Below are 14,027 nucleotides of genomic sequence, written 5' to 3'. Positions count from 1 at the left end.
TCTTCTTCTTTGGAGGTTTTCAAACAGAGGCTAGATGGCCATTTGTCAGCAATGCTGATTGTATGAATTTAGGCAGAACATGAGAGGGAGGGCAGGAAGGGTTCCATCAGTGCTTAGTTCTTGTGGCCCATCTTACATGCCCAGGGAAACACTGATCGCCACTGTGGGGTCAGGAAGCAATTTTTCTCCAGGCTAATTTGACTGGGGATCCTGGAGGTGTTTTGTAATCTTCTGAGCATGAAACAGCAGTCACTGGGGGTGGGGGTGAGTATTTGTGAATTTCCTGTGTTGTGCAGGGCGTTGGACTAGATGACCATGGAGGCCCTTTCCAATTCTATGATTCTATGACTTAAGTGCATTCCACAGAAGAGCCTATAATACAAAGAGATAAAGCTGTTTTCTGCCTTACGGAATTTACTTTGTGTATACCCTGTCTTTCTCTCCAGTGGGGACCCAAAACATCTTATATGGGTCTCCCATTCTTCATCTTATGCTCACTACTGTGACTCCCTAACTGCCCTGGCTCTCTATATCTCTCCTTATACATAATTCTGTTTTAAAGTGGCAACATTCCATGCCCTCCCTCAGACATTCGCCCATCAGCCGCTGCTCAAGAGTACTCGCGTGCCATTGACCAGGTGCTGGGTCTGCTCCTCTTCCCCACTCACTCCTCCTTCAGCTGCTGTGCCCTGTACGAATTACTGGGAAACGGCCTTCTCTCTTGACGAAGACGCTTTTCCTGTTTACCTTCTGCGTGGGACTAACTTTCCCCTCAGTGGCTGTTGGTAGGTGTCACAAAATGGCAGTTACCTGTGTTTGTAAGATGGCTGTGGTTCTTTGTTTAAAATGTTCTCCCATAAAGTTTAATTGAGCTGTAGTTCCAGAGAGTGGCTTGCAGGGGTATCACTCACTGGGTTGAATGGCACTTCCTCATCTGCTGGCCTACAGTGCCCAGCTGCCCCAAGGCCAAAAAGTGCAGGAAAACAGGGACTATCCCAAGGCAGTCTTCATCCCTGGGAGGCAGCAGAAATTCAGCCACTCCACAGTTGGCTGGACTGGGGAATGAATGGAAGTTTCCCTGCTCTCTTGGGTAAGAGACAGAGGCTGAAGTACAGCCAGAGGCTGGTCCAAGGAATGATCCTGTTTTGAGCCCACAACCTCACGGTGTGTGCTTACTCCTACAGTGTGTGTGTGCTCCATAACTGTGTAAATAGTTTTAAAATTGCTTTAATTTGGGCTAATAATCTGTGTTGTGCTCTGACCAAATAGTCTCCCCTGCTCTGCACAATACCAAAGGGAGGGGGTAGCCCAGGGAAGCAAGGAAAGGCCAGACCCGTGGGTTGCCAACTTTCCAGGGATCCCCCAAAGATTGGGGATTCCATCTTTAAATAGGGAGATTCGGCCAGTGGGGTCTCACTGTCCCTCTAAAAAGGCAGTGACAATTTCGTGAGTGGTGGCAGAGAACTTAAGGAGTGAGATACGCCCACGGGACGAGGGTGGGAGGCAAACAGCTGAGTTTTAAACTGGAGCCTGTTTCACATGGTAAGCAACCAAGCTTGGTTCAAACAAAGGAAGGAAACCTTTTGCAGGCCTTTGTAAGGAACTCATTGGGGCCAGTCCTGACTAGGGTTGCCCACTCCAGGTAGGGAAATTCCTGGAGATTTTCTGGTAGAGTCTATGGAAGCCAGGGTTTGGAGAGGGGAGAAGCCTCAGTTGAACAGAATGCCATACAGCCCACCTTCCAAAGCAGTTATTTTCTCTGGGGGTGGGAGAGATCTGTTTGTCTGGAGTTCAGTTGTGATACCTGGTGATATTCAGGCTCCACCTGGAGGTTGGCTGCCCTAGGCCTAGCAGTCAGTGCTTCAGAGCAGGGTTTGCTAGATCCAGGTTCTTGCTGTAGAAGCTGAGTGGGTGATTTTGGACCAGTCACAGACTTTCAGCCTAACCTACCTCACAGGGTTGTTGTGCAAGTCAAAAGGGGGAGAGGAGAATGATGTAAGCTGCTTTGGTCCCCATCGCAGAGAAATACTACTTTTCCTCATGGGAAACCATTGTTGCCAATCTCCAAGTGAGGGCTGGAAATCACTCAGAATTACAACTGCTCTCCAGATGGCAGAGATCAGTTCCCCTGGAGAAAATGGTGGACTCTGTAGCAGTCAGGGCTTCAGAGCATGGAAAATGGTGGACTCTGTGGCAATCAGGGCTTCAGAGCATGGAAGAGGCTGTGTCCGATCCCCACAATTGGCAATTAATACACGTTTGTAGCAAAGTAGTATTTTATTGAAGCCATAATGGAACAGGAACATGTTCACTGTTTAGAATAACTGGGGAAGGTCAAAGCAGGGGATAGTAAAGCAAATTCAAACCGACAGTAACCAATAGACTTGGTTACCGCTCGCGCGGGTTGACTCTCAGATTCGTGCCCCTAGTCTGAGAAGCAACGGTTTCCTAAAAGATAACAATTAGTTCTTCTCACACTCTAGCTCATTATAGACTAAGCGAAGCCGTCTCCTCTCAGCACCTGTGACCTTGCAGATAAGCACGTTTCAAAGCTGTACTAGCGTTCAAAGAAAGGAATGCATGAGACAAGCAAAGTTGCGAACCATAATACCAGGCGCAGTTGGGAATCTACAGGAACCATGGGGGGGGGGAATGATCCACGCTCAACTCTCATGCTACACAGAGTTCTTTGGCAGCTTGCTGACAGGCTGCAGGTGTGTGTGTGGGTAAATGGAAAGCTGAAGAGAGAGGGGGAAATAAAGGTAGGTTGATGATTGGCTGGAAAGGAGATAGGGTTGCCAACTCCAGGTGGGAAATTCCTGGAGATTTGAGGGATGGAACCTGGAGAGGGTGAGATTTAAGGAAGGTGGGACCTCAGAAAGGTACAATGTCATAGACTCCACCCTCCCAACCAGCCATTCCCTTCTGAGGAACCACTGTTGCCAATCTCAGGAGAGATCTCCAGGAGGGAGGGGGAGGAGAGGCAAAGCTGAAATCAGAGGGGCAGATAATGGCAGGTTGGTAATTGGCTGGGAATGAGATAGGGTTGCCAACTCCAGTTTGGGAAATTCATGAAGATTTGAGGGGTGGAGCCTGGAGAGGGTGAGGTTTGAGGAGGGGTGGGACCTCAGACAGGTACAATGTCATAGACTCCACCCCCCCAAACCAGCCATTTCTTCCTGGGTAACAATTGTTGTCAGTCTCCAAGTGAGGGCTGGAGATCACTCAAAATTACAACTCCTCTTCAGGTAGCAGAGATCAGTTCCTCTGGAGAAAATGGTGGACTCAGCAGGACATTATACCCTGCTGAGGTCACCACAGCACATTAACACTGAGTGCCCAAGGCCTTGGCACTCTCCCAGAGCCACTTTCTAGAGCTTGTATTTATTTCCACAATGAGCCTTATTCCTAGTACGAAATATATCAAGTAGTCTTTAAGTGCACTTTAAGATGAAAGTGAATGCAAATGTAAGTATATCACCCTGTAGCTTTTCCCCCCAAAATTAAATAATTTATTTAAAATCTCTTTCTTTGTGTATATATGTATGCATGTTGTATATAGACATATAAGTTGCTAGAATAAAAGTAGAAGTTAGATTTCTTTAAAGTCTGTTTCCACAGTCTGTTATTGGCTTTTGCCAGACAGTTGACATAAAGTCCTTTCAAATGCCAGTAAGAAACGGGGTTGCAGTAACATTATATTAAAAAAGTAGATATAAATTGATTACTGTTCCCTATTGTAATGGAATTGTCAAGTAACAAAACCATCCATCTCAGCATCAGGGCTGGCATTGATCTGGTTATTGCTCAGGAGGGTACATGTGAATGTTTGGCTTTAATCAGACAGTCATTTCTGATGACTTGATATTAAACAGCAGAGCAATCACTGGCAGAGGCTCTCTGCTTTTCGTTTAAAGGTTGCTTAGATGCACAAGAGACACATTATTCTTATAGGAGAAAGGAAAGCCAGCCAATCTGCACAAGAGGAACAATCTATTAACAAAGCCTGCAAATTACATCTCTCTCTCTCTCTCTCTCTTGCAGAAAAGTTCCCTTGTTGCCTGCCATCTGCAATCTGTCATAACTGGCCTATGGTTCACTAAGCAAATAATGGAGACTCAAAATTCAGTACTCCTGATGTATAGGATGATAAAACAATCAGCATCTGTTTTCTAAAATGAAGTCCAGTTAATCATGTTGCTGTGAGACTTGCCCTGGAGGCATCATAGGGTTGCCATTCTCAAGATGGGGCCTGGAGATTTCCTGGAATTACAGCTGACCTGCAGATGACAGAGGTCGGTTCACCAGAAAAAAAAACGGCAGCTTTTGAGGCTGGAGTCTTTGGCATCATATCCTTGTTGACCTTCATCCGCTCTTCAAACCCCACCCTCCCCAGGCTCCAGCCCCCAAATCTCTAGGAATTTCCCAACATGGAATTGGCAACCCTTAAGATATACACTTCCATGCTAGCATCCTCTCCTTCCAGGGGTGGAATTCAGGGTGGGCTTGGACTACTTTATTATCACCTTGAGGTTTCTTTTTACCTTTTACTTGTATAACATTCTCAGTATTTATACTTTTACTTAACAGCAAACAATAGAAATACTTGAAAAAATAAATTTGTTAAATACACACACACACACACACACACTTTCTTCTTGAGTGAGAGTCTACCATTCTTGAGTGAAAATCTACCACTGCCTCTACCATAAATAGACAAGTAGCAAAGGGTCACAGAAAAGGAAATATCATGGCACTGCCCTTTGCCTCTTATGCCCAAGTGATAAATTGGGGACACTATCCTGGCCTAAAACTAGTTTTGAACATTAATCCTCCTTGATCAATCTTTATTTATTTATTTATTTATTTATTTATTTGATTTGATATACCACCCTAACCCCAGTAGGGGTCTCTGGGCGGTTTACATAAGGGGTGCTAATCACAATTTAACCCTAACTAAGGCCACATTATTACGGGGAGTGGGACAGCCTACCGGCACCCAGGTGGAGGTAGATGTCTTTTCCGGTCTGGCTGGCTTCATTCCCGGCGGTATATGGCTGTTGTTCTTCTGGCGCATTTTGTGATCCGGTGCGCAGTCAGTGTCCTCCTCAGGTCCCGACAACGTCCTACCGGCTCCGCCGCGCCCCTGGATGACGTCACCGCGCTCCTCCTGCTGCACGACAGCCGCTTGCTGTTCCCGCCACTGGCCACCAGGGATCACCCCTTCCGGGCCTGCTGCTTGCTGCTTGCTGCCGCCGCGTCGCCGTGCTGCCTCGCCTCCACCGCTGGTACTCCGCCATCACCGCCGTCTCCATCGCCATTGCCGCCGTTTTTGCCTTCCACACACCTCACCAGAGGAGGGTGCCCCCCACCCTTCTAAGGGTAGGTACCCATTTATCTACTCGCATGGATGTTACGTCTGCTTTCGAACTGCTGGGTGGGCGGGAGCTAGGACTAGGGTCGAGAGCTCACCTCGACCGCAGTGGGTCTCAAACAGCCATAGTGGCTGCTCGAGTGTTGTTAAGGAAGGCGTTTTACTGCCTGCGCCACCGCTCCCGCAATCTTGCTCCTTAACACCACCCCAAAGCTATCTGCTTGGTGCCTCCATCAGCTGATTGGAGCACACAATGCTTCAGTGGTCAACTAACCTTTCAAGCCATCCAATATTCATCTAGTTCAGCTGTTTACATGGTTCCACCTCAAATGCACAGGTGTTAATAATGATACGTTTTAAGACCACAATTTACATTATGTGTTAGGGATACCATTGTGAGCATTTGTTGCACATTGCTTGGCTTTGGGACCAGATGTGGGACCCTAAAGTTCACATGGGGGGGGGTGCTGGAAAATGTGATTCCCCTCTACCATCTTTTTATTTGATTAGGGATGTCTTCAGGGGCATTTCCTTCTCCATGCTAAATTATCCAACAGGAACATGGACGATTGCCCTGGTAATGTGACCTCCATTTTAACAGGCACAGATTAAATATAAATGATCTTTAAACATCAGCACAGTGGTATTCTGCATATATAATGGAGAGGGTTCTTTCAGCTTCAAAATAAGGACAAAGATTTCACAAAAGCAGCTAATTTCAATTTTTATTCCAGAAAATATTGGCAAGTTCAAATGTTGATTAATATTGCTATCTCCCATTATTATTTTTTGTCTCTTGTAGAAGAGGAAGCTGCTATTTGGTGAAAGACAAACAGAAAGTGAAAAATGTCATGCCTCTAGTATGAATATTCAAGCTACATCTCTTGAATCTCTTAGTTGGATTTTTAGCACATAAAACATAGGTCACTGAAAGCTCTTGGAGAAATGAATGTGTCAAGTGCTTTGGGCCTTTATAATGTATCCCAGAAGAAAAAATCCAGCTCATATCTGTCAGTATGACTGTCCATAAACCACTGTTTGCATGTCTGGCTAGTGCTCACTGACACATCATTTCTCACACTCTGGGGATTCAGCACAAGTAATAGACCACAAAGGAATGCACATTTTGTCAATGTATTTAGACAGATGTTGTGACCTTTTCCAGGATATTAAGGAGAAAGAAGAAAGGTATTTCTTCAGGAAATAAAAACATTAGAACACACAAATGCATATACACATGTATACACCACGCAGGACTATTATTCTGGAAATGCTTGAATTTAGAGGGTTCGTTAAGTGGACCAAAATATCCTGGTAATAGACTGTTCTTATGGCAATGCTCTACCACTGCACCATGGCCCCTCTGTTCAGCATGATGTTGTGAGCCACTTCAGGGAGAAAAGCAAAGTATAAAAATCCAAATAAAAATTCTCTGCTGTTAACCTCTAAGGGACCTGTGCATTCCATCGGTGTTATATTATGAGATTCCACCAACCAATCAGAGGCTACCATTCTACCCACCTCAGAAGGCCAAAGTTGCAGCCCACTACCAGCTCCGCCCAGCATTACCATTTATTCAGATCTACTTGATATTTTATATAGAATGCAGACAAGAGCCATCTCTTTTTTTCTCCCTGCTCCTCCCTCCTAACATTCATCCCAATTAAAAAGATGCAGAAACTCAAAAGCTCACATGCTGTTTTTTGTTGCTTTGATTGGTCTAAATAAAAGGCATTTGTTTTTGCATTTTACTCTGGAGTGATGAAACTACCTGCAAGCCATTCATCAAGGGAGTAAAGTGGCTCCGTTTGTTAAAATACTTAGTTGCTTGTCTTTTTTTAATAGTCAGAATTTATGGACAAAAATATTACCTTATATACTCACAAGAAAACTTTGGTCATTCCAGAAATACCCCTTAAAAAGACCACACAAGGCAAGCAGCATTCCAATGAGACAGCATTTTCTGAATGAAGAACATTTCCCTATGCATAGAGAAATTTTGCTGAAGGAGGAAATGAAACAATTTCTTTTAAAGACAGGACATTTTTTGAAGGAAATAATAAGCAGATATATATATCTGTTTCTCAGGTATGAGCCCCATCTATGGATATCTAAATCCATGGATAAAGGTCACACCCAAAACTGATGTTTCTGCAACCTTGGGATATCCCCCAGGTTGGCAGAAAAACCTGACATCTTTTTAAAAATACAGTTTAAATAAAAGAGTGTTCTCTGTGCAAGCACAGAGAATGCACCTACCTCCAGTGTGGTTGTTGGTGGTTGCAGCAGATTCCAGGAGCTGAGCCAGCCTGGCAGCAGCTGTGACATAGTCTGGGAGCTACAGCATTTGCTTCGCAGCCCAGAAGCCGTGGCAGGCTCCGTGGTAATGGCAAGGTCCAGGATCCACAGTGGGCCAGGCAGCAGCTTCCACAGAGCCCGGAAGACACGATGGGCCTGGTAGCAACTTCTGCAGACCCCAGCAGTTATGATGGGCCCAGTGGTGGCTTCTGTAGAGCTCAGGTGATGGGTCCACCAGCAGCTTCCACAAAGCCCAGGAGTTTTGGCAGGCTCGGCAGCAGCTGCTGCAGAGCCCGGGAGTCATGGTGGGTCCAGCAACAGCTTCTGCGGAGCCTGGGAGTCTCAGCTGGCCTAGTGGCAGCTGTAACAAACCCCAAAAGCCATGCTGGACCCAGTGAGAAAGGGGGGGGTGACTGGCAGGGGAAACCCCACCCCCGAAATCCACCATCTGTCACAATGGGCAAAGCATTGCTGTACGGTGTCTCCAGCACAATGGCATCACTTCCATGTGACATCATCACACCAGGGATGTCACATGTGATGACATCGCCCCACTCCTGGAGAGCTCCCTCCCACCCCCCGCCAGTGAGAGAAGAGGACCTGGCAACCCTATCCCATAATCAAGTGGACATTTCTTTAGAGTGCATTGGGGAATTAGCTTGCCGCTAAATTCAGCCACCATACCAGAAGACTGGAAAGTAGCAAAATATTGCACTACTTTTTTAAAAGGGGTCCAGAAAGGAACCAGGAAATTTCAGGACAGTTAGCCTACCATCTGTCCCAGGCAAATTAGTGAAAACTGTAATTTTAAAAAAAGATTCTTAAGCCCATAGTGGAACGAAACCTACCAAGGAAAAAGCAGCATGGTTTCTGCAAAAGGGAAGTCTTGCCTCACCAACCTTTTGGAGTTCTTTGAGAAACAGAACAAGCAGTGACTCAGTAGACATTATATACTTGGCCTTTCAAAAGGCTTTTGACAAGATAACTCACCAAAGACTCCTGAGTAAACTCAGGGGTCATGGGATAAGAGAATAGGTTCTCTTATGGATTAAAATGTTCTTAAATGACAGGAAGCAAAGAGTAGAAATAAATATATAGTTCTTACAATGGAGGGCAGTAAGCAGTAAGTCCCAAAGGAATGAAATTGGGGCTGGTGCTATTTAATTTTTTAATAAATGATCTGGAACTAGGGGTGAACAGTGCAGTGGCCAAGTTTGCAGATAACAAAATTATTCTGGATGGTGAAAACCAAGGATGACTGTGAGGAGCTCCAAGAGGAGCTCCACAAATTGAGTGACTGGGTAACAATGTGGCAGATGAAGTTCAACGTTAGTAAGTGTAAGGTGACGCACATTGGAACAAAAAAAATCCTGACTTCAAGTATAGACTAATGAGGTCTCAACTTGCTGAGACTGAGTGGAGAAAAGATCTTGGGGCTGAAGTAGATAGCTCTATGAAAGTGTCAACCCAGTGTGCTGCAGCAGTGAAAAAGGCAAACCATATGTTAGGGGTTATTAGGAAAGAGATTGAAAACAAAACAGCTTATAGTATAATGTCCTTGTATAGATCTATGGTGCTACCTCATTTGGAATACTGGTTGCAGTTCTAGTCACCATATCTGAAAAAGGACATCACAAACCTGGAAAAAGTACAAAAGACAGCAACCAAGATGATTGGGGGCTTGTAACGCCTTCCTTGAGGAAAGACTGAAGAATCTGGGACTCAGACTTTTCAGTTTAGAAAAGAGAAACCTAAGAGGTTCATAAAATTATGCATGGGGTAGAGAGCGTAGATAAAGATAAAAATTTTCTCCCTCTTCCAAAATACTAGAATTTGGGGGCAATCCATTGAAGCTGATGGGCAGTAGATTCAGGGCAGACAAAAGGCAATTATTTCTTTACAATGCAAGTGATTAAAATGTAGAATTCACTGCCAGAGGATGTAGGGATGGCCACAGGCATAGACAGCTTTAAAAGGGGATTGTCTAGATTCATGGAGGATAGATCTATCAGTGGCTACTAGCCACGGTGACTAAAGGGAACCTCCACATTCAGAATCCTAGTGCCAGGAGGCTACACCAGGGGAAGTCTCCATGCCCTGTTGTTGGAACTGGTTGGCCACTGTGTGAGATAGGACACTGGACTAGATGAACCTCTGATCTGATCCAGGGATGCTCCTGTGTTCTTAAAACAATGAGGCATTTCAGACAGATTATATAATCCAGAAGAGGAACAGTTCCCAAACGGTTTCTGGTCTGTCATTTCAGACAGAACCATTTTAGAACCGGTTCCCTACCGAAATATATTTGTAATTTCACACACAAATGTTTCTGTCCCGTTTAGGAAACGGGGCTGAAGCGTTTTACCTGTCAACCGCTTCCAAGTAGTCTTCAGTTTCCTCTCCCGGTTCTGATGCGCTTTTTCCCACTGTTTTTCGCCCGTGTGGGCAAGCTCCACCTTTTTTGGGGGGGGAATGTTTGCTTTATAGTGCTATAGCGCTCTAAAGCGAACATTTTTTTTAAAAAAAGCCAGAGATCGCCCACGCGGGTGAAAAACGGCGGGGAAAAAGCGGTGCAGTCTGAAATGGCAAAACTACTTCAGATCCAGCTCTTTACCGGAAGGGGAAAGCCATGTGTGAAATGGCAGCCCTATACCGGTTTACTCCATGACGGATCAAAAACGGCTTCAAAACGGGTTAAAAAGGGTAATGTAAAGTTCCTCAATGTCCCTGTTGTGAAGGGATTGGAACAAAGTTTGAGTCCAGTGGCACCTTTAAGACCAACAAAGTTTGTGATAGGAATGGATTCTGGCTTAGAAACTTTGAATCTTATTGGAATTTTAGGGGAGTGGAGGTTAGAAAGAATTCCAACTACAGGCATGATTAACCATTCTCAAAAGTATGGGGGGAAACGGGGAATGTCATCCTGTGGTGATTTGGTTTATCTGCCCAGAATACCAGCTCAGTTTGGGTTAACAAAGGACTAGGCTGGGCTCAATGGTCCTTTCCAGGACTCTGAATAAATTACTGGAGTGACAAGCCTGATTAACAAAAGTGAGGAGTTGGATGATGGGCCTGGACTCACTTTTCATTAGCCTTTCAGGAATTCTGTATTATAAGGCAAACTATTGGATGGTCCCAGAAGGCAAGTTATTCTTCTGCAAACCTGGATAATTAATCATTTTGAACCTTGACAAGCCCTCACGTAGCCAAAGAATAGAACTACTGTCAAGGGAGTGTCTCGCCCCCTGGGGAATGTGTCCACTTCCCTGTGAGTCAGCTTTTCTATTGCCTGCAGTGTGATATCAGTTTCTCAGTTTTAATATCAAACATGGCTTCCCTTCTGCAATTAAGGCTGAGAATCATGAAAGTGATACAAAAACATGGCTCCCAACTCAGGGCTGCTTTCTGGGCTACAGTGATACTACATCTATTACAAAATAATTGTTTTTTGGGGGGAAACAGACATATCCTGCTAGCAGTCCATGTTTTCTCTTGAGTTGAGCAGTCATACAGTTGGGCTGATGATTTGTTCACAATTCAAAACAATTAGTATTTCAAATGGATTTCTGCATGTGAACAGTTAGAGGCATTCAGAATGGTGGTTGGTTGGATATCTGTTCATAATTTATTGGACTGATGGATTACATATTGCCCATGGTTATCATGGGGAGGATATGCATCATCTAAAAACACTGACATTTTGAGTAAGTTTTTGTTTTGGGATGGACAAACACTTGTCAGGGATGCTCTTGGCTGATCCTGCATTGAGCAGGGGGTTGGACTAGATGGCCTGTATGGCCCCTTCCAACTCTGTGATTCTATGATTCTATTTGCATTGGACAATGTTCATTATTTTGGTCCATGTTCAGAACATAGTGGATCATGCTACAGCTCCCAGGCAGTAGTGCAAGAACATGTAAAGCATTTGTGATCCAATTTAGAACATTTGATGAACACAAACACATCCAGCTTTGGGAGGCCCCTGCCACACGGCAGGGGAAAAGCCCTTTAAAGCGCGGCTTTTAAAAGCCGCGCCAATGTTGATACGGCTCGGCGGGATCCCACGATCCCCCGGCCGAGCCGCCTTTTCTCCCCGGCGCGATCAAACGCCGGAGAGAAAAGACGGCTCTAACCGGGAGCCGGCCGAACTGCGCATGCCTGAGCATGCGCAGTTCGTCTCCGGCCCGGGGATGTGCCGGCGCAAAGACGCGCCGGCGATCAGACACCCGGGAAGAGGCGCCTCGTCCATTTGAACCACCGAGGTAGGTGGTTCAGTTTGAGGCGCTTTTTCCCGGGAAAGGGACAGTTTGGCCACGGAAGCAAGACGCTTCCCAGATGTTGTGGTGTGATCGCGCCGGTTTGATCCGGCCCCAAACTGTCCCGTTCCCGGGCCAAATCGCCTCGTGTGAACGGGGCCACTGTATGGTTTAATCATAGAATTCTGGAAAATCCTAGAACATTGGCCCTGACATCGTGATGTAACTTCTCCTCCTCCTCCTCCTTCCCTGAAGCAATGTCATGCACAAGCATGATATTGGGACACCTGTCCTGATCCCCAAAATCCTCCCGGGAGGTGATGGCTTGGCATTCTTAGGTCTAAGGCCTAGTTATATGTTCAACAGAATTGTGTTCAAGCTTCTCCTTAACCAAACATTTCTTTCCTTTATTCCTGATTACCTGTATCAAGAGAGGCATCAGGACAGTGTTAGTCTATTGCTCTTCCAAAATCTCTCCTACATCTCCCTTTGGCCACTACATCCTTTAAACATCTTGCAAGACTGGGAGCTTTGTTTTATGGTTGTTCTACTTCTTTCTAGAGCATAGATTCCTGAAGATAATTTGGGCAGGTTATTTTTCAGCCCCTTAGAAATGATCTCCGGGAGTTCCTCAGGGATCATTTTTATCTCCTATACTTCTTAGCATCTATACAAAATATGGTTGCTAACCCTAGCTGTTAGCCCAACAGGAGAATTCAGGGGGTGGGGCAAGAGATTAGGCATCATGCCAGTGAACAGTGTCACTTTAGGTGCAAACCCAGAAGTGATTCCATTGCACTGGGGCAACGCTCTAGGATTCACCCTAAACTCTTATGGTTTGAGTTCTAAGTGAATCCTAGAGAGTCACCCCCTGACATCATGATATCACTTCCAGTCTGTTAGGACATTGCATGATGTCATGTCACCAAATTGCCCTCCTTTCCCCTGCCACCCTATCAAGCAACAACCACAGGGGTCCAAAGTGTGTGTGTGGGGGGGTCTCCCACTATAGCAGGAAACCTGGAAGCCTTGATATGAAGTCTCTTATTGAGGTTATAAGATGCCATCAACATGTAGGTGACACCCAACTCTTTTTAAGCTCTGGCGAGTGTGGAGAACTTGTGCCTGGGCTCTTTAATAGGCTGGATGAAGGTGAATAAATAATTCGTGCTGGCCTTCCGAAGATTGCTAAAAAAGGTATCCATTTTAAGTGGCCTTTTGGACATGGAGACAGTGCTTATTTGATTCTGTTAACCAAGTGCCACCTTTGGCTGCAACCCCCCCCCCGTACTTAAGCTTTTAAAAGGGAATTTTATAGGATGTTTTAAATAGTTTTCGAAATATTTAATTTTTTAGTACTTCCATTTTGTATGCCACTTTAAAATGTTCTGGCGAAACGTGGGGATAAGAAATTCTGTCAATTATAAATAAATAAGAAGCCTTGGATAAAAAGAGCCAGAGCTTATGTAGGCGTAAGCAACTTCTACCAAACTCCAAGGCAAAAACGTAATATTATTGAAAAGAAATTGTTTAGTTAGGGATAAGAAATCAATACACAAAAGGCTTTTTTTTTTTCATGATCCTGAGACAGGATTTAAAGGCTATGGGCAGGATTTCAGGCTTGCAAGGCTGAACTGTTCTTACTTAACAGAGCGATCAAGCTTGGGGTCCTATTTCAGTGTTACTAAACACACAGGATTAATGTAAGGAAGGACCAAGCTACTGTTGCTAGGAGATGAGTGTTTTCTGTCACAGGGTGGGACATGTATACAGAATGTAGAACTGTAGCGTTGCCATCCTTCAGATGAGGGCTGAAGACCTCCCAGAATTACAACTGTGCTCCAGACTACACAAATCAATTTTTTCTTTATTATTTATTGATTTACAACACTTATCCCACTTCTCCTAGAGAATGTGGCTGCTTTGGAAGGTGGACCTGCATGGCATTATACTCTACCAACATCCCTCCCCTCCCTAAATCCCACTCTCCCAGGCTCCACCTCAAAATTTCCAGATATTTCTGAGCCCAGAGTTTGGCAACCCCAAGCCCACCTTTTGGTCTTCAATATGTAGCCTGTGCCCCAGGAAGACCATGAGCA

This window comes from Gekko japonicus, unplaced genomic scaffold, assembly GCF_001447785.1.
Source record: "Gekko japonicus isolate JY-2015 unplaced genomic scaffold, Gekko_japonicus_V1.1 scaffold329, whole genome shotgun sequence".
NCBI lineage: Eukaryota > Metazoa > Chordata > Lepidosauria > Squamata > Gekkonidae > Gekko > Gekko japonicus.
Note: the sequence above shows the minus strand (reverse complement) of the source record.